This window comes from Mus caroli, unplaced genomic scaffold, assembly GCF_978045245.1.
Source record: "Mus caroli unplaced genomic scaffold, Mus_caroli_1 scaffold_17, whole genome shotgun sequence".
Taxonomy (NCBI): domain Eukaryota; kingdom Metazoa; phylum Chordata; class Mammalia; order Rodentia; family Muridae; genus Mus; species Mus caroli.
In genome coordinates, this window is record NW_028227272.1 from 8,227,501 (window position 1) to 8,253,121 (window position 25,621).

Sequence of the window (25,621 nt, forward strand, 5' to 3'; positions counted from 1 at the left end):
ACAGGCCTATCCTTTGTTTCAGCTGGACTGAGTTGCGAAGCAAGCCCATCTTCAACTCCTCAAAGCTGCAGTAGGAAGATTGCAAATGGAGGGAGACCAGGCGCTGACTCCAGCTGGGTTGTAAAACCACTGGGGATTTGTTTAGCCTACTCAAGGCTCGGGGAAGGGCACAGTACTTAAATTTAAAACACTTATGAATTTTTGTATTGGTATGACAACTCCCCACCCTTATTCAGGGACCATTAAGTGCTGCAGAGTCCCCACATCCTTGGCTTGACATAGTTACCACCGTCAATGTTGTATTCCCATGGCGTGGTAGGTTGACAGGTTCCCTGGGTAGTGAGTGGCTTGGAGTCCCAGCCACCTCTTGCTCTGTTTCCTCCTCAGAGGGGACTTCTCAGGGCTGCTTCCCACCCTCCGTGCCCCCCACCCCCCGTCTCTGCTTCATCTCAGCTGGTAGAACTTTGTGGCAATGACATCTTGAGTTATATTTAGAGGATTACATAGTCATCTCTCTGACTTCAGTGGATTGCTCTCTAGAGCTTCTTTAGGAAGCTGAGCAAGGCACAGAAGTGAGAGAATGCTTTGACTTTGATCCTTGAACCCCACCCACACAGCACACCACTCATTCACGTGGAAATGTCCCTCCAGAAGACTGTCCCTGCAACTGAGGATGCTCTGAGTGTCAGGTTGTTGCTAAGAGCGTGGGGCTTCCTTTTAGGCAATGAAAATGATTTAGACCTGATGGCTGCATAACTCCATGTTATGCAGCCTGTGCTGGCTCTGTTTTTGTTAAGTTGACACAGGGCCAGCTGGGAAGAGGGAACGTTAGTTAAGAAAATTCCTCCAACAGGCTGGCCTTTAGGCAATTCTGTGGGGCATTTTCTTGATATTAATTTATGTGGGAGGGCACAGCACATTCGAGGCAGTGGTCCTGGGTGGTACAGCAGGCCGAGCCAGCAGTGGAGAGGAAGTTGGCTTCTGCCAGGTTCCTTCCCTGACTTGTCTCACAGACAGACTGAGGGTGAAAAACCTTTCCTCACCAAGTTGCTTTGTGTTATGGTGCTTATCATAGCAATAGAAACCAAACTAAAACAATACAAACACCATTGACATTTATGATTGAAATGGGTAATGCTACTGTCAACATAACGCAATGCCTCTTTTTTAAATCACGTAGTAATAGTTTATTTTGGGCCAAATGTGAATGTCCGTATTCATGCTAGGAACATGAGAACTTGGTTACCTTGCACAACACACTCCACTATGAAAGACGTTACAGTGCAGAAGAGAACAGGAGTCAGTGTGCTTGCACTGTCTGTCTGTAGAGGCATCAGGCAGGCAGGCAGAGGTCTTTTCAGTGGGTTTAGGTACTGGCACATTCTTAGCATATAAAATTGGTGGAAGCTGGAGTTCCTTCAGGCTTTCTGACTATCCCAAGAGTTTCATGTAGCAGTTATGAAGATCTTAGGCAGTTTCATGAGGCAGTTAATGATATATGGTTATTAAATGCAGTAAAGAGCCCAGGATAGCTCTGCCTCCTGGTCTGCAACATTCAAACTCCTCCAGTTAAGATATCCAGGTTAGCCAGTGCCAAACAGTCTGCAGGCTCTTCTCTATAGCCATAGCTTCTTCCAAGAGCTTGAGGCCACAATACTGGGACTGCTGCTAAAATCCCTTCCTGGAGAGATGTGCACAATATCTGCCCCTCCTCATAAATTCCTAACCAGAAAGAAGAGAACAATTCCACCATGCCTGGGAACCAGTGAGTTCATCAGGCTTCTGACAGAGCAAGCATAGGTGAGGCAGTACTGGAAGGAGAGTGGGTGACCTAAAAATGTCTGCACCAAGCATTGGGTGGCTTCCCCATGGCCATCCCAGAGCCCCCTTTCTTAGTCTTCCCCATGGTATGTACTCTACTTAGCTTGTTTGCCATGTGTATTTGGGGGGAATTGAATACAAATGCCTGGAAAGAGTTGCTGGCTACTCAGAAGAGGGTCTTTCTGTGATGGAGCCAGTTATTACATCCCGCTATGGAGGTCCTTGGCAAGCAGACCTAGACATCCTTCTGAGGACAGCAGTGAGTCTATCCAAAGACTTCGTTACAGCAACAACACAGATTACATCTCGGAAAGCTGTGATCTTAAAAAGTCAGAAGCATCCCTACAGTTTAGAGATGTTGTATGGTCTTGTAACTGTAGATCTTGATGGTACCAGTATTAGAGAAGGTGCCGGGGCTGGTGAGATGGCTCAGTGGGTAAGAGCACCCGACTGCTCTTCCGAAGGTCCAGAGTTCAAATCCCAGCAACCACATGGTGGCTCACAACCATCCGTAACGAGATCTGGCGCCCTCTTCTGGAGTGTCTGAAGACAGCTACAGTGTACTTACATATAATAAATAAATCTTTAAAAAAAAAAAAAAGAGAGAGAGAGAGAAGGTGCCTGACACAGCTGTGTGGGTGCAGAGGGAGGCCAAGGCAGGAACTCAGGCAGGAACAGAGACAGAAACCAGGGAGCAAAGCTGCTTACTGGCTTGTTCTCCATGGCTCTCTTTGCTTGCTTTTTTTGAAATAGAGTCTTACTGTATATCTACCTGCAGAAGGTTGGGCCGTCCCCTCCCATATCAATCATTAATCAAGAAAATGTCCCACTATATGCCCGCAAGACAGTCTGATAGAGGCCATTCTTCCTAGCTGTTTCTTAGTTTGTATCAAGTTGACAAAGAGCACAGGGAGACATGGGCTGCAGTCTGCAAACTCTGATGGGACTGGAAACATGGCAAGTGTTGGGTTCCAGCTTGAATCTGTACCTTTCTCAGTCTGAATGTAGCTTCTATTAAATCTTATGTGCACAGGAACCAGAACCTTCTTGCTTCTAGAGAAGGCAGCCCTTTAACCACTGTGAGGCCTGTGAAGAGGTCTCATGTCTTTGTGAGTTTGGTTCCCTGCCATTCTCTGGTGGTGTCACTGCCCCTCTGCTGCTGCTCAGAGTCAACAAAGGGCACCTGAGCTCCTCGCTCTGCTGGCAAGGGCAGGCTCTCCTTACCCTGTTCTGATCACATTAGCAGCCTTCCCATGCTTCTCTGCTGACATGGTGCCACCTCCCTGACTGGGGTTGTCCCCTAAGAGGTAGCCAGAGCATCTCTTCTGTGCTCCTGGGCTGCTGAAATTATGGGATATGCATGCTAGGTAGGGAGCGGCATTCCCCCATTGAGCGATCCCATTGTGATGACTAACAGTGGGGCCTGAAGAAGGGTCTTCCTGGCTGGATGCAGGCTGTACTGGCTATTTTTGTGTCAACTTGACACAGCTGAGTTATCACAGAGAAAGGAGCTTCAGTTGAGGAAATGCCTCCATGAGATCCAACTGTAAGGCATTTTCTCAATTAGTGATCAAGGGGGAAAGGCCCCTTGTGGGTGGGACCATCCCTGGGCTGGTAGTCTTGGGTTCTATAAGAGAGTAGGCTGAGCAAGCCAGGGGAGGCAAACCAGTAAAGAACATCCCTCCATGGCCTCTGTATCAGCTCCTGCTCCCTGACCTGTCTGAGTTCCAGTCCTGACTTCCTTTGGTGATGAACAGCAGCATGGAAGTGTAAGCTGAATAAACCCTTTCCTCCCCAACTTGCTTCTTGGTCATGGTGTTTATGCAGGAATAGAAACCCTGACTAAGACAAATTGGTACCAGGAGTGGGGTATTCCTGTGACAACCTGACCATGTTTTGGGGAGGACTGTGGAAGGACTTTGGAACTTTGGGCTTGAAGATCCATTCGTTGTTAAGAGCTCTGTCAGATGTTGTGTAGGAGCTTGGAAGATAATGCTGAGAACAGTGCAGAAGATGGAGGCCTGGTTTGTGAAATTTCAGAGGGAAAATTAAAGACTCTCTTCAGGGGCATTGCTGTTTTTATTGTGAAGATTTTGTAGTTCTGGTTAGCTAGGGCTGAAGAATCAGCTGTGATTAACAAGATACCAGAACTACTAAAGCAAAAACTTTGCATTACTGGGACTATTGATGCTGGTTAGCTGGAGCTAAGAAATTAGCGGTGATTAAGAAGAGACCAGCATCGTTGAGGTGACATCTTCTGGGAAGTGTTTTCTGAAAGCACAAAGAGGCTGTGTTCCAGAGATAGGCAAGGTTGTACTCCTTCTGCAGTGGGACTTGGTAATGTGTAAGGGTCACCCAGGTGGTACTGGTTTTGAAGGCATGAAGGGGTCACACAGCAGCTCAGGCTCGGCACTGTGAGAGGCCATGGAAGGCCATTGGTGAAGGTGCAGCCCCAGTTTTAATTGAAGGCCCAGGACTGAAGGGGTCATGCAGTGTTTTGGAGATGCCAGTACCACGAGATGACCACCAAGAGCAGCAGCAGCAGTGGAGTACAGGCATCTGGAGCCCAGAGGACGACGTGTGTGCTACAAAGGGCATGGCTGGAGAAGTGACCCAAGCCCTTGGAGGAGCCCAGAAGATCGTGAGTTGGATCCCAGACGTTGGACAGTTGGAGATTGATTTTTGCTTTAATTGTGACTGTGCCCTGATATTTTCCCTCTTGAAGGAAGAAACTGTTTTAGTGGAGCCCACAGTTAAGAGACTTTTAATTGTAAAAAGACTTTGGATTTTAAAAGAGATGGATATTTTAAAGAGATTGAAATTTTAAGAATATGTAAAGACTGTGGGACTTTTAAAGTTATTTAGATCTTGGGGATGAATAAGAATGTAAGGGTTGAGGCTTACTAGTGATGTGTTTGTGTGTCAAGTTGACAAGGGGCCTTTGAGATTTTCAGTCTTGGCCTCTGTCTAGAGAGAAAGAATGAATACCACACAGGCTTGAAGTAGAAGGGTTTGTCCCTGGATTCTTGCCAGCTTTGCAGCAGTTTGAATTGCAGTGGACCCAGGCTGGGCTTGGGAGAGGAATTACCATGGACAGATAGACCATCATGTAGAATGTAGGGGGATGGACCATAAGGAGTTTATTTCCCACACACTAACACGGTGGGTGCTTTGTGAGTAGGGAAGCAGCACAGCACTCTGGTCCTTTTCAGGACGCAGCATGTTAAAGAGATTTTTGTGTCTGGCTCTTTTTTCTTTGGAGGGAAGAAATGGATTCTATAAATCCAAAATATTGTTAGTACTTTTTAAAATCCAGTTTTCTTGGCCCTGAGGTAAGGAGGACCAGTAAATAGCTTAGCAGGCTCTCTCTCTCTTGAGGGGTCTAAAAAGAAATTTTAATTACTTTTCACTTAGTGCTTTCATAACTTCTAAAAGGAGCCTGGTTTGGGAATATTATTTGGTAGTTCCTCTGTTTATGGGTACCAAGGTCATCTGCATTATCTCTGTACTGTTACTAGGTTGCTATTTCCTCTCTACAGCAGGCATTGGCCTCTGCTGGAAGTTGGTCATTGTTTGTTATGAACTGAATTCTGCCCCCTATATTCATATGCTGAAGTTCCACTTCCCACTGTAAATATGTTCGGACCCAGGACCCTTAATGAGGTAAACAAAGTTAATTGAGGCCACAAAGACAGGTGTCTTAGTCAGGGTTTCTTTTCTTTTTTTTTTTTTAAAGATTTATTTATTTTTATTATATATAAGTACACTGTAGCTGTCTTCAGACACTCCAGAAGAGGGAGTCAGATCTCATTACGGATGGTTGTGAGCCACCATGTGGTTGCTGGGATTTGAACTTCGGACCTTCGGAAGAGCAGTCGGGTGCTCTTACCCACTGAGCCATCTCACCAGCCCTTAGTCAGGGTTTCTATTCCTGCACAAACATCATGACCAAGAAACAAGTTGGGGAGAAAAGGGTTTATTCAGCTTACACTTCCATACTGCTGTTCATCACCAAAGGAAGTCAGGACTGTTACTCAAGCAGGTCAGGAAGCAGGAGCTGATGCAGAGGCCATGGAGGGATGTTCCTTACTGGCTTGCTTCCCCTGGCTTGCTCAGCCTGCTCTCTTATAGAACCAAGACTACCAGCCCAGAGATGGTCCCACTCACAAGGGGCCTTTCCCCCTTGCTCACTAATTGAGAAAATGCCTTGCAGTTGGATCTCATGGAGGCATTTCCTCAACTGAAGCTCCTTCCTCTGTGATAACTCCAGCTGTGTCAAGTTGACACAAAACTAGCCAGTACAACAGGGGCCTCTTATCCATTCAACTGTCCTTACATAAATAGGAAGAGATGCCAAGGGCTCATACCCAGAGAGGGTCCCAGGGGGACACAATGAAAAGATTGCTGTTTTTAAAACAAAATTCCAAATGTTTAATTTGGAATGAAGACTCAGGAGCCAGATGCTGGGGTGAAAGGCTGCTAGCTCAGAGAAGCAGAGCTGCCCTTCCTACTACACCAGTGTCCCAGAAGGCAAAGCTCCTGCTCCTTTGTCATCTGACTTAAATGCCCTTCAACTCAATGTCCCTCCTTTCTCCTCCCTGGGTTTCCCTGTGTTCAATCTCTGTCAACTGGTTGCTTGCTCCACCTCTTGACCTATGGTTGATCTCATTTACAGAAAATTCTTGTGTTAAAGGTGTGAGCTAAGGGTGAGCCACACCACATCCAGATGTAGTGGCCTGTGGCCACGTGAACTGGGTTCTTGAGTGGAAGGCCAGAGCTGTAAAAGAGGGAAGGGCAAGAGAAGTAAAGAGAAGAAGACAGATTTCTGATCAAGGCCCCATGTCTGTCCTTATAAAGGGGGAAAACCCATCTCCCACCAAGCCAGGCATCTTGATGCTTTGTTGCTAAGTTGTTAACACTAGTCTGTCAGAGCTGTTAGCATTAGGTCGCCAAATCTACAGGTTGTCAGCTATCTCAGGAGTATCTCAGAAGACAGGTTCAGCCTCTCAGCAGCCTCTTGGAGCAGAGCAGTGGCAAGTGACAGAACAATAGAACCATCTAGGTCTGAAGGCTCCACCCCAGGTGGTCTCATTCTCAGTGCAGCAAGGTCTGAATCAGCCTGCTCAAGGCTGGGGGAGGCTACAACAAAAAACAGGTTTTTCCCATTCACAATCGTGGGGTTCACAATGTGATCAAATATCCTACAGCAGAAGATGAAAGTCTATAAGTCAAAGAGAGAGAGGTTGCAGGAAGATGTTTGAATCTTGGATTTCCAGTTTTAAGATCTGTGTTTTGTTACAGCAGTGCAACTGGACTGATAGCTCATAGGTTTTTATTGGGTTTAGGTCCAAAGCCTGAATCTTGGGATAAGCCATAAACTTCCTATGCTCTGATATCTTTTTCTGTAGTACAGGGTGTGTGTATGTCCCAGGAGTTTTATATATAATATATATCATACATAATATAATATTTTCTATACAGTAATACACACATTGTTTTAGTTTTAACCATGACAGGGGATTGACCACATTGGGTCTAGATCTCAAGTGTTGATGCTCAGTGTCTGTGACCATGGCAGTAGTTGGTGTGGAACGTCTGCTGACTCTAGGATAGACTGAATAGGGATTCATCTCAGTTTTGGTTCTTTTGGGTGTGGCCATTGCTAGATGATCACAGCACAGTTTAGTTGTGCACTGGGATATGTGGTGCTAGGCTGGGTGGCTAGTGTTTTTGTAGATGACACTTCTATCTGTGGTTGGATCCTATCTCTCTCTGCTTCTAGGCATGACTGTCCTGTGCTCTTTCTCCTCTGTTGTGGGTCTGTGTTGGGCAGGATCTTACATAGAGACATCCATCTCAGGAGCAGCCTTCACTGGTCTTGTTCTGTTTCATCCCTAATAGCCTGTCTTATTTTAGTTCCTGGGATATAGTGGTGCACAGTTATTGTCATTTTATAAACAGCTTTACCAAGATGAGGTCTGCCTATGTTACAAACCAGCCATCTACCATGAGGCCAATATCTTAAAACACATTTGTGGTGCTAATGCTTTATTTTTTCTCCTTTTCCTTCCTCCCCACCATTCTTTCCTTTTTTCCTGGGGTGGAACCACAGTCTTGCCCATGCTAGTGAATGCTGTACCATGCTGGGCCACAACTCTAGCCCTGCTTTCAGCCATTTTTCATTTAGCAGTGTTTTCTAACTTCTGTACACTCAGTCTGTCATGGTATGCCGAGCGCCTATCATCAGAAACCTGGAATCATGGCGGGACAGCATTGGTATAAGCATGTCGACCCTCATTGTCAGGACAGCACTGTGTGGCCAACCTTGGTCTTCCTTTTTCGGTCAGCTGTTTTCTAGCTACTGAGCAGAGCCTCCCAGTGATTATCAAGTGTGTGTCCCAGGCTTCATCTCCCCACCATCATGGGAACTGCTGACTATATTGTTCCTTTTCCTTGTTGCTGTGCCAAAACTCCTGACACAAGCAAGTATAGGAAGGAGGGCTTGTTTCTTGGATGTAACTGCAGTGGCCGCTGATCTATGTGGACACCATGTTATCAAAGTTTGTAAATTCAGTCTAACTTGAATGGTGCTTTCTTCTCACTGTAGAGTTTGTTTGCAAACTGTGCTAGAAATGCATTTGGCTGGATAGACACACTAACTTTCTAAGTTCTTGCTGCAACTTGAGTGTTATTGTTCTGAGAACTCCTGTGTGTATGGTTTAAAGCAAATGAGTTGGTAAGTTATGTTGTTATGACATCATCCTGTGAGTTCTTGTATAAGGGGAACAGAATATGCAAATGCAATATAAAAGGTTGGGCTGGTGAGGTGGCTTGGTGGGCAAAGGCACTTGCACAGTATAAGTGGCTAAACAAACAACCCTATCGCCCTGAATTTGGTATTCTGAATCCCAAACCATCAGATATTTTAAGTATGGGTTCCCATGTGTATATATATTCCTGTGCATGCATATCTATAAAGTCTCAGAAAAACAGTCTCAAACTTGCTACTAACATGTTAATGAGTGCCTAGAGGTGCCAGGTCCTGCTCGTGCCTGTCCTGCCTGCCTCAATCCAGGTGCCATTACCAGACCACACAGCCAGTGTGTGTGTCTCTACTGCCAGCAGCAGAGTGCACAGTCGCCCAGCTCTGCAGGTTTACTCTCTGTGGTCGCATCACTCACTGCCACACGTGTGAGGCTTTTGTTCCTTTCCAGCTCATTCTGGGTCTGCAGGGGAGGCCAGCAGCAGCCTCAGGCAGCAGCACTGAGCAGAGGGCTCTGCTGATTTCCAGTCTTTAGATCCCATTTTCTTGTATCTGAAGAGCCAGGACATTCATTTGAAGTGTTGCTATCAGAGGAGGTTAATCTAACTCTCCTTCCTCAGAGGGCACTTGGCCCAGAATTGTTCTCTCTCTGCGGCAGGTGATTTTCTTAGAATAGATCTTGATGTTGTCCCTCATAGTCAATATTCTTAGGTTTTGCCTGGGCTCTGGGGCAGGTAGTTTGAACTGTTTGTATCCCGTGGGGCGGCCACTCCTATTGTCCACTCGGGCGGGCGGGTGCCTGTCTCTGTGTGGTAGGTCTTCCTTGCCTGTCGTGAGCATTTGATACTTTCTAAGTCTTTGAATCACTTCCTTTGCACCTTGCGTAGTGGAGACTGCTCCATGCCTGTGCCTTCCTGGTGACCCTTCCCTGCTGCTTCTCATTTCCCGGGTGCTTTTCTGGTCTCCTATGTTCTTCCTCAGTGTTGCACTTTCTAATTGTGGTATGCTCTGTTCTCCCATGGCTTGCATCATCTGTACCTTGTCTTTTGGCATGTCTTGAAATAGAAGCTTGCAGTTACTTGGGTATACTTGTTATATTTTTATTACCTGTAGATGATCTTTCCTCCTTCTTCTCTTCCTCCTTCCCTTCTTCTCTTCCTCCTTCCCTTCCTCTCCCTTTCCCTTTCTTCCTCCACCTCTTCTCATTTTAAGTCAGAGTCTTGCTATGTGAACCCAGGTTAGCCTGGGTCTAACCATTGTAGTCCAGCCCAGCCTTGAACCTACTATCTTCCTGCCTTGGCCCTTTGAGCGCTGGTATGCCAGGCACAAGGACCGCAGGTAGGGGGACCAGAGCTCTGTCTTCTATCATCTCCAGGAACACAATCACTTGTTTCTTGGACCCACTGGGCTTTGCCCTTCTCCCCCTTTCATCGTTAGCACCCCTCTTCCTGTTCAGTCACACCTCCATCTCAGTGGTCTTTTTCTTACTCTGGGGCTCTATGACCACAGAAGGGAACCAAGGTCAGTTGGGGGTTCAGGTCAGTCTGCACTCCACTGCTTTCTGAGAGGAAGGGCCTATGGTTCCCAAGCAGCCCTTACCTGTGTGCTGATTTGGTGATCTCTCAGGGCTTTTCAAGTGGTTGCCCTTTTAATCCATCTGTACTGGTGCTACTTAGGCCTATGGCTGTTAGTCTGCCTTGGCACAATTAAACTTGAGGGTTTGCATGGGGGCCCTGCCTCTAGTCCCACTGTAAATACCGTTAGTGGGCTTTGGTCTTATGTGTTTGTTTCTTTGTTTGTTTGTTTAAAGACATTTTACTTTTATTAGGGAGGTTGTTTTTTAGGTAACAGCTTGACAGAAGGGTGAGGAGACTCCGTAATGGAGCAGTGAGGCAGGAGCTTAAACTTTGTTCTGTTGGGGGAACTGTCCTCAGGACCTTGCAGGAGGCTAGAACTGAACATAATTACAGGGGTGGTGGAGGAGGAGGAATGGAGACTCTTTGAGGAGAGGAGGCTGGTGTGTGTGGAATGACACCCTCAGTCTTTCAGGGGAAGCCCTGGGGTTCACAGTGCTTTAGGAGCAGGTTCTCCAGACACAGGTCCTGGTGTGGGATCCCGTGTGCCTTCAGGTTCTCAGGCTAGCTGCAGAGCTGCAGAAGCAGGAAGCACAGCCAGTGCTCTGCTGGAGGCCTAGCATAGATTCCCGAACAGTTGGAGGCTGGCTGGTGAGGCACCTCCCAGGTGATGAGCACCACACCATCTGTCACACTCCTCTGCAGGGGGTGCAGCAGCACAAGGCCCTGGCTGGGAAGCACACTGGAGGCCACAGAGGCCACAACATACCTTCTGCCTTGCCGGATGTTTGGAGTGCATGGGCACAGACCACAGACCAGCTGCAGTACAAGATTGATTGGGGTTCTAGGGTTTTGCAGATTTTCATAGCCAAAGTATTGGCAGTGGTCTCAGAGTAGGCGGTATAGTACCAAATTGGATTCCCCAAGTCACAACAAGGCTCTCTGCATGTCAGCTTGAAGAGTGATCAGTTCTTCTCCTAGAAGCTCAGTTCCTTTTTCTGGCCACCCATGAAGAGGTCTTCATGCTTGGTCACTAGGTGGGCCAAGGACTGTGTGTAAAGGCCCCCAGGGACTGTGTGAAGAGACCCCCAGGCACTGTGTATAGAGGCCTCCAAGCTTGGCATAAGTGCCCTCTTTGCTGCTGATGTTACTCAACAGGCTGTGCAGCTGAAGCTGGGTGCTGCCGTTGGAGGCCTGGCTGACGCACTGAGCTGGAAAGACAACATGGAGGTGGCGCTCTGCACTGGAGACTGGGGCTCCCACAGCCACCTCTGCTGCTTGCCAGCCCCAGATCTGGAGCCTAGGAGGCACTGACTTTGAAAGCTTTCTCCAAAGGCTCAGAAAAGGAGAAGACATGGTGGGAACAGCTAAAAGGAGGCTTGCCATGGGCACAAACACTAGTTTCTGAGTGGCTTAGGTTCAGCCTGGGACTTGCTGTCCATGGCTTAGGGGAACCATGGGTCCTGAAGAAGCCATCAGGGGAAGAGGCCGCATGGCTCACTATCTTTTACTGGGGCAGAGGAGGAGGCTACGCAGGATCACTGGGGGATACATTCTTTATGGCGCCTGATGGGAAAGGAGGGAGCGAAGAGTTTTTCCTGGTGATTTGTGGGTAAGTTGGTGGGTTCATGTATGGACCTCCATTGCTGCAGGTCCTGGAGTCCACAGCTAGCTGACAATGGAGCCTGTGGTGAAGCTGATGTGAGCCCTTTTGAAGGCTGGGCTCTACTTTCTGTAGAGCCCTGGGTCACTTTTTCCAAGTCAGAGCTGGTCTTGTTCATTTTTAACAGGTACCTTGATTTTGGAGGTAGGGAGGAAGTGAGGATGCCTCTATCCTACCTGTGTCTTTCAGGAATTCATAGGCGGAGGAAGCAGATTCACTTATCCCAGCATTAGTTTTGCTGTTCTGCCCAGAGGAGTTTGATGATGAGTGAGATGGAGAAGGAGCTGGGGGAGGAGTTTGAATGGTCCACATATCAGTTCCACCTCTCTCCCCCGCTTTGACTCAACAATTTCTCTTCCCCTTCCTCTTCCTCTATCCAGCACAGGTGGCCCCAGTCACCAGTCTGTTATCTTAGCTGCCCCTGGTCCAAGGCTGAAGAGGAGATGGTTGGTGGGGTACACTTGTCAGGGTCACAGGCGGCAACACCACTGATCTGGCAGGAGTTAGATCAGTAGGGACTATACACGTACCTGGGTTCCATTGCTGCTGCTACCAGTGTTCCAGTCGTTGCCTTAAGCTCCACTGTAGACGCCATCTGTGGGATTTGCTTTACTCCTTTATTTATTTTAATGTAGGAATTTAAAGAGATTTAAAAATGCTGCTGCTGTCACTGCAATCTTCCCAGAATCCTTTTCTAAATAGGCATTTTAAATATTCCTACTAAATCCTCCCTTAATATTAATCCCACTGGACAAAGCACGATGCAGGGAACCTGCCAGAGGGGGAACTGGAAGGCAAGCAGGCAGCTGGGAGTGGGCCAGTTGATTATTGAGGATTAGAGCTCACTGTGCTGCTTAGAAGGCAGGTCTGCAGGCTCCCCAGAGCTGCCGTTCAGCCAGGGCCTGTGGGTGGCACCTTTGTGTGTGTGTGGGGGGGGGGGCAAGAGTGGCTCTTTAAGCCTTGTGGCAGGAGTGACATTCGGGAGCCCTGCATATCCCCAACCTGGGCAGGTTCTCCTGCTCACTTTCAGTGCTACAGAGAAATGTCATCATGAGTTTTGCATGCAGATTTTTCTTCATAAAACAACATGTTAAGATTTCCTTAACTTTTTACTTTGGAGACTTTAGCTGACACTTAAGTTTACCAGATCTTCTGGTTTGAGTCTGACATTCCCCTGTAAGCTCATGTCAGGGATGCTTTGTCCCCAGCAGGTGATGAGTGACAGTTTGGAGGGTTAGGGGCATCTAGGAGGTGGGGTGTGGCTGACGTGGATGGTCGTGCAGGGTGTTCATTTGAAGGTTTTGCTTACTACTGTCCTTACCTTGCTCTCTACCTTCTGGCCTACCTTGTGAGCAGCGTCCACTACATGTTCCTGCCAAAGTGAACCTCACCATGCATCATCCACCATAATGGACTAAAATTCCCTTAAACTGGGAACCAATCGGAGCCAAAACTAGCTGTCCCTCCATTAGGCGTTTCTGGCAGGTGGTGTTGTCATGACACAAAGGTCACCAGGGCTGGAGGTGTTTATATTTTACACATTTGACTTTTATTTTCACTCTTTTTTTCTGTATAGACACATTCAGGTACACACATCTCACAATGTGGATGTTTGGAAGGGTTTTCCCACATCATCCTAGTTTGCTTTCTATTGCTCCACCAAAAGCACCTTGGGGAAGAAAGGGTTTGTTTCAGCTGACAGCACATCCCATTATAAAGAGAAGTCAGGGGGACAGGGCAGGAACCTGCAGGCAGGAACTGACACAGACGTCTTTGAAGTATCATACTTCCTGGCTTGTCCTCCATGCCTTACTTAGCCTGTTTTCTTACATAACTCAAGACCACCCACCAGGGGTGCCCACAGTGATCTGGTCCCCTCCACATCAGTCATTAACTGAGAAAATGCCCCTGCTGACTCGCCTACAGGCCACCTGTTGGAGGCATTTTCTCATTACAGTTCCTTTTTTCCAAATGACCCTGGCTTGTGTTAACAAACAAGTTGACAGAAAGACTAAACACACATTGCCATTCTTGCTCCCTAACCCTGTCAGCATTGGTCTCTGAGAACAAGGGTGTTCTTCTGCATTACCAAGATATCATTGCGTGCCTGAGATAACTGACAGCAAGGCTGTCTTTCAACAGTCACAATACCCTAAGTGTTCCTAATGGGCCTTGTATGGTGATTTCTCATTCAGGAGCTGGACAAGGTTTATACACTGCCCTTGGCTGGGCTGCCTTGAGACTTCTGCCTGAGCTCCTTTAGGGCACTGTGCTTTGTGTTGGGAATGGAGGGTTGGGAGAGCCTACATTCTTGCTTTTAAAGAGGTCATGGCCAGGAGGCAGGAATGTTATGATTTAATATTAAGGAGTCAGAATTCATGGGGCCCTCTGTAGGCAGCCTTATTCCAGACTTTCATTTTGCTTTTCTAACAGATGCCATCCAATCTCCTGGGCTGTATACTCACTGTGCCCAGATGGCTTCTAGGCATCCTTTCCATCCCAGGCACGTCTGAAGCCCATGGTGCTAGTTCTCTTTATGCTGGCCCCCTGGAGTCCAGAAGCTTGCCCCACACTGTTGAGGGGCATCTAGCATACTTCCCCAATAATTTGTCTTCAACTTCAGGGGTTAAAGGGAACATAGCAGAAAGAGGCTCTAATTATGTGCTAACTAACATTAATGACAAACAGCTGAAGGAGTCTGGTTTTATTTTGCTGTGTCAATTCTTGCAGTCATTAGATGTCAAGGGAAAAATAATTGTTCCTTAGAAATGTGGTTCACTTGGATAGATCCCTGGGGCTGACTTTGCTGCAGTAGCAATGAGTATATCTGAGTTGCCATGCTGTGGTGGCCGAGGCCGTTAGCATGAACCTGTACTCCAGGTTCTGTGGTGACCTACTTTTGTACCAAGCCCTTGCTTTAGTCCTGAAATTCCAAGCCCAAGGCTGTTTGTGGAGCTTGTCATACTGCAGAGTTTCTGCACAGTAGAGGTCCCAGACTGGAATGCCCATAGACAAAGCTCAGGGCAGTGAGGAACTGTGCCTCCTGAGAGATGAAGAAGGCTGTCTTTGGAGGAGGAACTAGGGGAGGCACTTTCCCTGTCTACAGGGGCAGCAGCTCCTCTTCCGTGAGCCTGCTCATAGCAAGACTTCCCAGGCAGCTCTTTAAGTGAAGTAGCCTTGCATTGATTGCACCTGGATGGAGACTCCTCGCTCCCTCTAAGGCTCACGTCAGCCTGAGGACCTTCGGTCCATGGTTCCAGCCGTGTGCTGTAATAATATGCTCTCTCAGTCGGATTTCTGTGTCTGCTGTGTGGCCTCCATTGTTGCATCTTGTTGTTGTTGTTATCATTTAAAAATTATTCCTTTATTCACAGTCTAGTCTGCTGCCTGTGGTCTCAAGAGGCAGAGATTTGATGAGACTATTATGATTCATTCCAAAGCCAAATTCAGTTTTCAACTTGGTGTTCAGATAGTGTGTTCAGATAGCCTGCCAACACATGTGAACACTGACAGTGTGCATGCCCTGCCTTCAGGCCCTTTCTGCCTCCCTCAAGAGCAGGGTGCAAGATAAGAGCAATCTGACCTCCCAGTTGCCATCTAGTGGTTTCTAGTTTCTGATAGAAGTACAGTTATATTGTCAAAGTGGGATGTGTAGCTTAGGATCTGGCTCTTATTTATTTATTTTTTTTCTGAAGCCACTTAAAGTTTGCCATGCTGTCCTTGTATTTGCCAAGCAAACATTCTTTTTAGTTTGTTATGAGACATTAAATTCATCTTCATGTTCTTCTGTTTAACCATTATTATAAATCCCCTTTTGAGGAGCGTGCGATGGTGGTGAGAGTGCTGATGTTTCTTTCCTGAGGGGATTGTGCTTGTGTGCACTTAGGTGTGTGTGAGTGTGGAAGCCAGAGCTTAATATCAGGTGTCTTCCGCAGTTGTTCTCTGTACACTAAATTTTTTCCAGCTTACTTTAATAACTGTCAACCTCTCCTCATGCCCATCACTCACCAGAGGCAGTGAAAGAGAAACGTTATTAGATATGGGGGAAGTGGGCTGTTTAGCAATAGCTCTTTGGGAATGAGCTCAATGTTCTTTGTCATCAAGTCAATCCCATAGCAAACCCCAAATAGGGATCAGCAGCTCCAGTCCAGTCTTCTTAGCAGGCAGACACCACATGTGAACCAGCAGCTGCTGTCCAGTACTGAAGAAACCACAAGGCTCACCAACTGCCTCAGGCTGCTGAGGCAACTGAGAAGCCTCTCAATGGGAGTGTTACCACAAGCTGAGCTTAACAAAGCTATGTAAGGTGAACCAATACAAGCTTGTCATTAGAGAAGGATAGTGAGGCGGAGCAAAGCAAACCAATGCTCCAGTTCCCACTGTCTGTGGGGTCATATTTATAGTCTTCCATCACTTATCCTTTCACATGTCTGCTCCAGCAAAGCATCCTTTCAGCTGTGTCTGCTTCAGGAAAACTTTCACGTGACTGCTTCAGCAAGACCTCCTTTCACCTGTGTGCTCCAGCAAAAATTTGACAAAACTGACTTTCTAAAGAAACCAGAAGTTTCCACTTCAATTCTCTACCTTTTTTTTTTTTTTTTTTTTTAAGCAGAGTCTCTCACTGAGCAAGGAACTCATTGATTTGGGTGGACTTGCTGGACAGCAAACTCCAGGGATTCTCCCGTCTCTGCCCCACCCCCACTCCCACCCCCATCTCTGGGATTTCAGGTGCTTGCTGCCATACCTAGCTCTTTATTTGGGTTCTGAAGAATGGACTCAGGTCTTTATGCTTATGTTGCCAGCTTTTATAAACCAAGACATCTTCCGAGCCAAGGGATATTTTTAGCTTTATATTATGAAGCAATTTAAGATTTGTAAAATAATCATAAAGATAATAAAATAACTCTCATACGTTTTGCCTGGGTCACTAGTTGCTGATAGTATTTTATAGTAATTGGGACATATTTATCTGTGTGTCTTATTTACCCACATAAGCGTTTGTAGTATATATAGTTAAGTTAAAAGCAAGCATCATGATGTTTTTTCCTTAAACACTCTTCAGACATGGATACTTTCTTACACGGCTGCAGTGTGGCAGGAAGTGAGCGCTGTGCAGTATCATCGTGACTGCAGTATGGGTGTAACACACAGGAAGTGAGCATTCTCACATGTTAAGACAGCAAATCCAGGTTTGAAGGCCTTGCACTTGGCACTGCATGGGAAATGTGAACTTGTCAGAGCAGGGCTGAGTTCATGTAGTCTTATGCAGTAATGGATGGCCCTCTGGATAGGCTGGATTCTCTTACACCATGGCTCTGGCCTCTGTAGGCTGTGGCTTTGAAACTATTTTTGGGTGGAATGTCATTTGCATATCTCTTCTCTAGTTTACATCTCTAGCTAGCAGAATTACTGTTTTTAGCAAAGGTAGGTTACTACATGGATGTAGTAGTTTCTAGAACTGGATCCTAAGAAAACCCTGTTCAGCATGAAGCTCCTGCTTCCCCCAGCTAATCGGATAAAGCTAATTCCCTAGATGCAGGACCCGGGCCAGCCTCAGGAAGGTGACATGTGCTTTCTGAGGACATATGTGGGATGTATCTGGGGAAGAGGGTTCAGTGCTCAGGATACTCTGCGGTGTGTCATCTTCTAGTAATTACCTTTGTGAGTTACTGGAGATGTTTGTCTATTTCCTTGGCTGGGATCTGGAATGCCTACATTCCCTGCATGCCATTCTAAATAGAATTTTTCAGGTGGCTAATGAGGTATGATGGGTTTTATAGAAGGAATAGGGAGATGGTGAGGAAAAGGAGAGAAGGCATTAAAATCTACCCACACTTTCTTAGGTACTTCCCCCACCCCCACCCCCGCCCCAGCCCTCCAACAGGACAACAATACTGCACGGGTCAGTCACAGAGCAGAGAAATCCGAGGCTCTGGAAAGAAAAGAAAATGTCCCAAGACTTCTTAGGTCTGAGCAGGCACTATCTTCATGTTCTGGGCAGCAGTTGAAGAAGAACACCGCTCCTGCTGGGTGTCTGTCACCAGCGTTACAGTACATATAACAAGAGGGCTCATGGCAGTGAGTGGATGCCAGAGTGTGGCTAAGAAGTGTCCTGGCGGTTTGCAGGTTCTACTCCAGCAAATGTGATTCCAAGAGGGGCCTGGAACCTGCTTTCTTCTTCTAGCTTCTACCCCTTTATAAACTAACATGTGTTTCCTGTAAGTGACGTATTCTCCTTGGGCACTGCAGTAAGGTGCTGAGGGTCAGAAGTCAGCACCTCCTCACACTGGAGCACTGCAGTGCAGTGCATGGCACTCACCATCTGTCATAGAGCTCTCCTGTCTTGCAGAGTGATGGACACCAGAGTGACCGATGCAGTTACCATCTCTCCTTAGCTTTCACTCTTATGACTCTGACATTTTAAAAGATGGCAACCAGTTTATTTTGTAAAACTATTTCAATGGTCAAATTGTCCCAGCTTTGCCAGTGAGGGCATTACTATGTTCTTCTGTGACAGTCTCATGAGTTCACAACAATCTCTTGAATTTTGACAATACCTTTCTTGAGTAGCAAGAGCCTGGCGCCAACTGTGTGATAAACTTGGTTACTTTTTTAAATTAAAAAAATTTTTTTGGGACAGTTTTTTCTGTGTAGCCATGGCTGAACTGGAGCTCACTCTAGATCAGGCTGGCCTCGAACTCACAGATAATCTCATGTGCTAGGAATAGCAGCTTGTGCTGCGACTGCTACTTAGCTAAATTTGGTTATTTGATCAGTTCTCCTTTAAGTAATTCACCTCTCCTGGCCTTGGAGCTGTCCAGGAAGGGAAGGCCCCCAACCCCATCACACCCCTCACAGGAGTTGGAGGAGTTGAGCTGCTGAGATTCAACAATCCCAGGTCCGTTCTTGGGTGTCCTTGACCAGTTATCACCTGTGCTGAGAATGTCCTGAGATGATGCCTGTGAGCCTCATAGGTGTTTGACAAGGTGTTGAGTTGCAGACAGAAAATCATGTAAGCCATAATAATGGCACAGGTGTCAGAAGGCAAGGCATAGGGAGGGACTGTGATGAGTTAAATGATTCTACAGTGGTGGAGAGGCTTGATAGAGGTTTGGCTGAGCATCCCTGGCAACCGCAAGGCAGGGAATGTGGGGGTCCAGCCTGGAGAGCACATTTATGGAGGAGTTGGGGTACTAGTGTAGTAGAGCATCTTCTGCCTTTATCTGCTGTCATGCTGAACTTTTATCTGAGATGGAAGCTGGCTGGGAATCCATGACCCTCTTAGGATTGTTCACTGTATTACAAAGGCAATGTGGAGGGCTGGTTCCCTTGTCTGGAGTCATACTGCCAGTTTGAACCCCAGTTCTTGTCATTTCCTAGGAAAACTGCTTAGGCTCTCTTTGTCTCTTAAGCCTGTAAGTATTGACAAAGCCTCGACAGCCCTTCTCCTGCAGCAGCCCTTGTTTATTATAGGCTCTGGGTTGTCACAGAACTGTACAAAGGTGCTTTTGGTTGATTCCAGGGTTAGAAGGCCTTCACAAGGGGGTAGGTCTGGAGGAGACTATCAGTATATGATGGAAGCTTTGATAGCATAGTTTACAGAGATCTTGAGCTGCTAGGACTAACTCCCAGCACCATTAAACCTTTTGTTCCTGCTGTTATATCCAAAGATGGGAGGAGAAAGATTACTGGGCCAAATTAACTAAAGCAAGCAATTAATTAAAGCAAGCTTGTTTATTCATGTACATGGGCTAAGGCAGGGTGCCAGAGGTCAACATTGGGTCTGAAGAAGGCAAGGCTTGTATAACTTAGGGGTAGAAGGTTTCTGAATGGGTACTTTATTGGGCGAAATAGGTGGGGTTAAGGAGTGGAACATAACAAGGTGGTCAAAACAAGTTGTAACAAGCTTTTGAATCAAAGGTAGGGTTGCAAGACGGTCATTACAGCTTAAAACAAAGACATGATTGCAGGGTGGTTGTGAGGTAGTTATACCAACCAGTGGTCATGACAACAGGTGACCATAATAACCCTTTGAAACAAAGGCGTGGCTGTTGTTTCCTGGAACAGGCAGTACAGAACAATTTGTAGTTAAGGTTACAGGTGGGGCATAGTTTACTCCTTGAGAAACAGAGGTTTAACTATAAACAGGAGTGAGCCTAGTTTGTCTTTATTGTAAGGTATTTGTAAGCCTAAAATGGAGGCAGGCTGGTTCATCACTGGTTCCTTTGAGGTAGTCCTCATGGCTTTGTGTAGCCAGGCCTCTCAGCTACTGTCTTCTAGTAGTTGGGTGTGGTTGAACGTGGTGTCTACTTAGTATCACTTGAATGTGGTGTCTACTTAGTATCACTGGCCAGTAGAGCTGAGGTACCCTCAAGCCAAGCTTTTGTCTGGCCCAGGAGAGCAGATTTTTGTAGGTGTGTCTCATTGTGGCGTTTTGATGCTAGAATTACAAATGCACTTAACAGATTGGTTGGTTTTGTTTTGAGTAATTATTCTTTGAATGGTGCTGTCTGAGGTTTCTGGTTGTTTACTCTGACATTCAGCAGGCGTAATTGCTTTGACTTGCACACATTAATTACTGCAGTCACTGGAAGCTGTGGGAGAGGCTCTTGCTGCCACCTCCTCCACGATTGACAGCTCCCCCAAGCTTTGAAGGAAAATGCAGGTGGCCAGCAGGCAGATCAGGGCTGGCAGCAGGCTGGCAAGGTGGTCTGGAATCCTGTAGATGAAGCTCTTTGGACTTCTGTCCACCTTTGTGATTGCTACCCAGTCTTCTCAGTCCTGGCTACCATCATTTCTTGGCTGGATAACTGCACTGGTTGCCTTTAGAGCTCAGCTGGCATCTGCTGTGTTCATAGCTACATAGCCCATGTTCTCTCTCATACCCTTCCTTGCCCTGGCTCAGGGACCTTCACGACTCATTCCTGGCTGCAGTCTTTCCAGCTTCTCGGGGTTTTCCCAACCCTCCCCTCTAGACTAGTTTTGGGTCTGGCAGCCTGCCTAGAACACTGTTAGAAATGCAGACTTCCAGGCTCTGCTCCACTGCTCTGAATCAATTTTGCATTTTAATAGACCCACAGGTGGCTTGGTGCACTCAATTCTCCATCTTGATTCTGGGAATTGTGTGTCTTCTATCTCCTTCAGGTTTGTCAACGTCCACAGGAGCCTTGTAGGCTTCTCTCTAAAGCAACCTACCACCCCAATCCTCCTGGACCACATCCTCTCTTCCTTCCCACCCCTATCATTTTTGTAGGGTACATTTTGTAGTCTGAAATAGTATTTGCTGATCTGTAAGGCCACAGCTCCTTTGTAAATGTCACCTCAGTAAGGATGGGGACCCATTATGTCTTGTACCCCTAGACCCATTTATATGAACACTGTCTGGTGCTGACATGATGTCCCAAGAAGTTGTAAGAACTGTACATATTGTATTGCCCGCGCTTTTGTGTCCCCCTGGTAAGAACACGCTCAGGGCAACCGGAATCTTCTGCAGCACAAGCTTTATTGCTTACCCCATCAGGAGCCAGTGGAGAAGAGAGCCAGAGAGAGCGAGAGATGGCGGAGCCCCCTCCCTTTTATGGAGGACTGTCCTCCGCCTCGGACGTGTCACTCCCTGATTGGCTGCAGCCCATCGGCCGGAGTTGTCGTCACGGGAAAGGCAGAGCACATGGCGTGGAAAGCTACCCCGGCACATGCACAGCTTGCTTGTTTACTACTTAGAACACGGGTGTCAGTGCCATCAGCGCCATCTTGTAATGGCAAATGTGAAGGCGGCTCCTTACATCTCCCCCTTTTCTTTTATATAAGAGCAATAGGCCACCCATAATAATGAGAGTGGAGATAGAGGTCAAATCCCCAGTGTGTAAAATAGGGGCTTTACACAAAACCTCCTCCCAGGCTCATCACCCAAAGGGGTCTTGGTCCGCTCCCGTGTCGTTTTTCCTGGGGGAAGGACACTTGGACACTCAACCTTCTTGAAAGATGACATGTCTCCCTAGAATAGGCTCATAAATGCCACAGAGCCCTTCTACTGCAGTGCTTAGCCGTGCAACTCTCTCGGGCTGCTGAAGCACACTAACTCTATCCCGTGCAATGAGACTAGCCTCGTGGGGTGCAAGAGCTGAGTGGCCAGCGACCTATTGCTTAAGCATAGATAACCATATATCAGGGGAAGCACCATGTTCTAGTGCTGCAAGCGCCTGGGAAATAATCACCATGTCTCTCCTAGTTTGGGCCTTAAGCTTACAGACCAATCAAAGAAGCAACACTAATCCACAGCAAAGAACAGCTCCAAATAATTCCACCCCCACCCATTCTTTAAAGAAGGAAAATGTTGAAAAGATAGTCCTTAGGTCAGGGACAGGTCCAAGTGCGTGGGGCAAGTCTCAATTTTCAAAGGGTCTGTTCAAATTTAGCCGTCCAATTCTGTATCTCCCAACGCTGCTCTCCCTTTGTTGTTGTCGCACTGGACATCACCAAGACGAGGGACATCAGTATGCCCTTGGTCAGTCTGGATTTTTCGGGTGAGTCTTTCTGGTATCCAAAATGGGTTGTCTTCATTCTGTGGAAAAACACAAACAGCTCCCCTGGATCTTATCAAAATAGGATCCGGGCCTTTCCATTTGTTATTTAAAACATCTTTCCATTTAACCATCTCTTTGGGCCTATCTGGCTCTGAACAATGTCGTTCAGCCGCGGTATGGCCATGAGAATCAAGATTTAAAAAATTGAGTGTAAAAAGTGCTGTAGACACAGACACTCTTGGTACTCGGGGTAGAGCCTCCTCGACTCCCCCTTTCTGTTTTATTAGATAGGATTTGAGGGTGCGGTGCGCCCGCTCAATAATACCCTGTCCTTGGGGGTTGTATGGAAGTCCAGTCAGGTGGGTCACGTCCATCTGATGGCAGAACTGTTGGAATTTTTGAGATGTATAAGCTGGTCCATTATCAGTCTTAAGGAGTTTGGGTTTTCCCCAAGCACTCCATGCCTCAAGGCAATGTTGAATCACATGTGAGGCCTTTTCTTCAGTTAAAGGAGAGGCAAACAAAACTAATTGTATCTACTGAAAAATATTGGCAACTTTACTGGAAGGCTTAATCACTCCAGCCACTTCTAAAAAATTGAGGGGTTCTAAAAAGGTTTTTAAAACTTCTAAAACCACTAAACATTCTACCACTTGAGGTGAATTTTCATTATATTGTTTGGATACTACTTTACCATTAGCCACATAGGCACCTATGCCAGTTTTTGATCCATCAGTATATACCACAACCCCATTTTTAAGTGGGTTTCTTACTGTTATTTGTGGAAACACAACAGATTGATTTTGGGCGAACTGTAAAATTGGATGTTTTGGATAATGGTTATCTATTTGTCCTGAAAAGGAGGTAACTAAAACTGTCCAATCATTGGATGTGGCTGCCAAGGTTTGAACCTGTCAAAAGTCCAATCTCTCTGCTCTGGAGTCAAAGCAGCAGCGTTTGCTCGGGCCTGCGTTTGTGCAGCCTCTTGCCATAGAGCTCTCCATTCCGTATATTTGCCCGTATTGGGGAGAGCGGCTTTTGCAATCATTTGCCAGTCGGCAGGAGTTAGTGCCATGCCGGCAAGCCTGTCTAACTGCACCAAAGTAAAATTAGCATTGGCTCCATATTTACGGACCGATTCGGCAAGCTCTTTAACCGGGGCGTGAACACGCCCACCCTCGGCTCCTTCAAAGACCGGAAATGCCTGTTGCATCTTCCTTTGTTCCTCTCTTGGAATGAACGAGTCTACGCACTACGCAGGGCAGGGGCTCCGCATAGGGCGGAGGTGCACTATGACCCTGAAGCCGACTGCCCTGAGGCCGAGCAGCAAGCTGGCCTTTGCCAGCCGCTTTTGGCTTTTTTCTTGACCTATAAGCTCGTATTTCTCTCTCATAACGAGCTGCTCCCTCCTCTAAGTCTGTTTTCTCAGAAGGGCTAATTTTTTCATCTGATTCACAGCTACTAAGAACTGGCTCTTTAAACTCATCTCTTTTCTCCTCTTTCCTTCTAATTTCTCCCCAGGTATTTTTCCCTGACATTAACTTTTCTTTTTTCCTTTGTTTTTTCTCCTCTTTCCTTCTAATCTCTCCCCAGGTATTCTTCCCTGACATTAACTTTTCCTCGGGTTCAAGACCCGTGGAAAGGCCTGTATACTTATTTCGCGCGCCATGCTTTCTCTTTTTTCCTGCTCTCTCTCCCCGCTTTACTTCTGATAGACTGTCTTGAATTTTGTCCAGAATTCTCCACCCCATCTTAACTGCTTGTTGACATATGAAAAGAAACAAAAAGGCTTTTAACACTAGAGAAAGTTCAAGACCAGACATACCTTGTAAAGCTGTAACGAACGCGCATCCGTTCCCCAGCTGAAGAGTTCTGAACCTACGCCGGATCCTTCTCAACAGTCTGTTTCCGGGAACACTTCATTACCACAGTTCCCCAGCTGTAGAGTTCTGAACCCACACCGGATCCTTCTCAACAGTCTGTTTCCGGGAACACTTCATTAACCGCTCCTTCTCCGTGATGTAGTAGTTCCCGGGTTTCGGCAGCATTTATTGCGAGCTTTTGTTCCCCTGGTAAGAACACGCTCAGGGCAACCGGAATCTTCTGCAGCACAAGCTTTATTGCTTACCCCATCAGGAGCCAGTGGAGAAGAGAGCCAGAGAGAGCGAGAGATGGCGGAGCCCCCTCCCTTTTATGGAGGACTGTCCTCCGCCTCGGACGTGTCACTCCCTGATTGGCTGCAGCCCATCGGCCGGAGTTGTCGTCACGGGAAAGGCAGAGCACATGGCGTGGAAAGCTACCCCGGCACATGCACAGCTTGCTTGTTTACTACTTAGAACACGGGTGTCAGTGCCATCAGCGCCATCTTGTAATGGCAAATGTGAAGGCGGCTCCTTACAATATTGTACCAATCCTCAGGGCTCCTTGATTTTCTGTTATTTAGAAAGGTAAACTGAGGCAAAGAGAGGGCATCTGTCTGTGCAGTTATCTAGATGTGAAGTTACTGGGCTTTGATGTCACATGAACAGGGGACTGGAGGGTCATACAGACAATGGGCAAGTTGTTTGACTTCTAAAATACTTTTTTTTTTTTTTTTTTTTTGGAGACAGGGTTTCTGTGTGTAGCCCTGGTTGTCCCGGAACTCACTCTGTAGACCAGGCAGGCCTGCCTCTGAAATCCACCTGCCTCTGCCTCCTAAGTGCTGGGATTAAGGCGTGCGCCACCACTGCCTGGCTGACTTATAGAATTCTTACCTCTGTTTCCTATGCTCTGTTTCTAGGCTCAGCATCAGGAGTAAAAATACCTCATAAGGTTACCATGAGCATTGAGTATGCTAATATACATAAAGTTCTATGGATCTGTTTAAATTTAGTCAATTAGTGTGACACTGTAGTTTAGTGGTGCTTGCCTGGCATCTGAGACCCTGGGTTCAATCTCAGTACCACCATCCCCAATTCCTCATAGTTTTAGAGGGTCAGAGGCCTGGACTTGGCTTAGTGAATCCCTTTAGTTCAGGATCTCAGGAGGTTAGGCAAAGTATGGGTCATTTAAGGCTTGCTAGGGATACAGGGTGGGTTCTTCCACTACTATGTGGCTTCCTACAGGCTAGCTGGGAATCAGATGGGAGCCTTCCAGAGAAATAAGAGACTGTTGTTGTTTCCTTGTAACTGCTCCTAGAAGTTACACATAGCAGTAGCACTTAGCACTAGAGGGGATGAAGAAGTCCAGCTGATCCCCAGGAAGCATATGCTACAGTTAATAGGGTGGGACAATTAAG

At 46.9% G+C, this 25,621-nt stretch overlaps 1 protein-coding gene and 1 pseudogene across 3 annotated transcripts in view; one reads left to right on the forward strand and one right to left on the reverse strand.

Moving 5' to 3' along the window:
• Window positions 1–25,621, forward strand: part of Snx29 (sorting nexin 29) — a 431,651-nt gene that overhangs the window by 153,619 nt on the left and 252,411 nt on the right. The window lies entirely within an intron of this gene.
• Window positions 10,630–12,329, reverse strand: LOC147000577 (inactive tyrosine-protein kinase PRAG1 pseudogene; annotated as a pseudogene).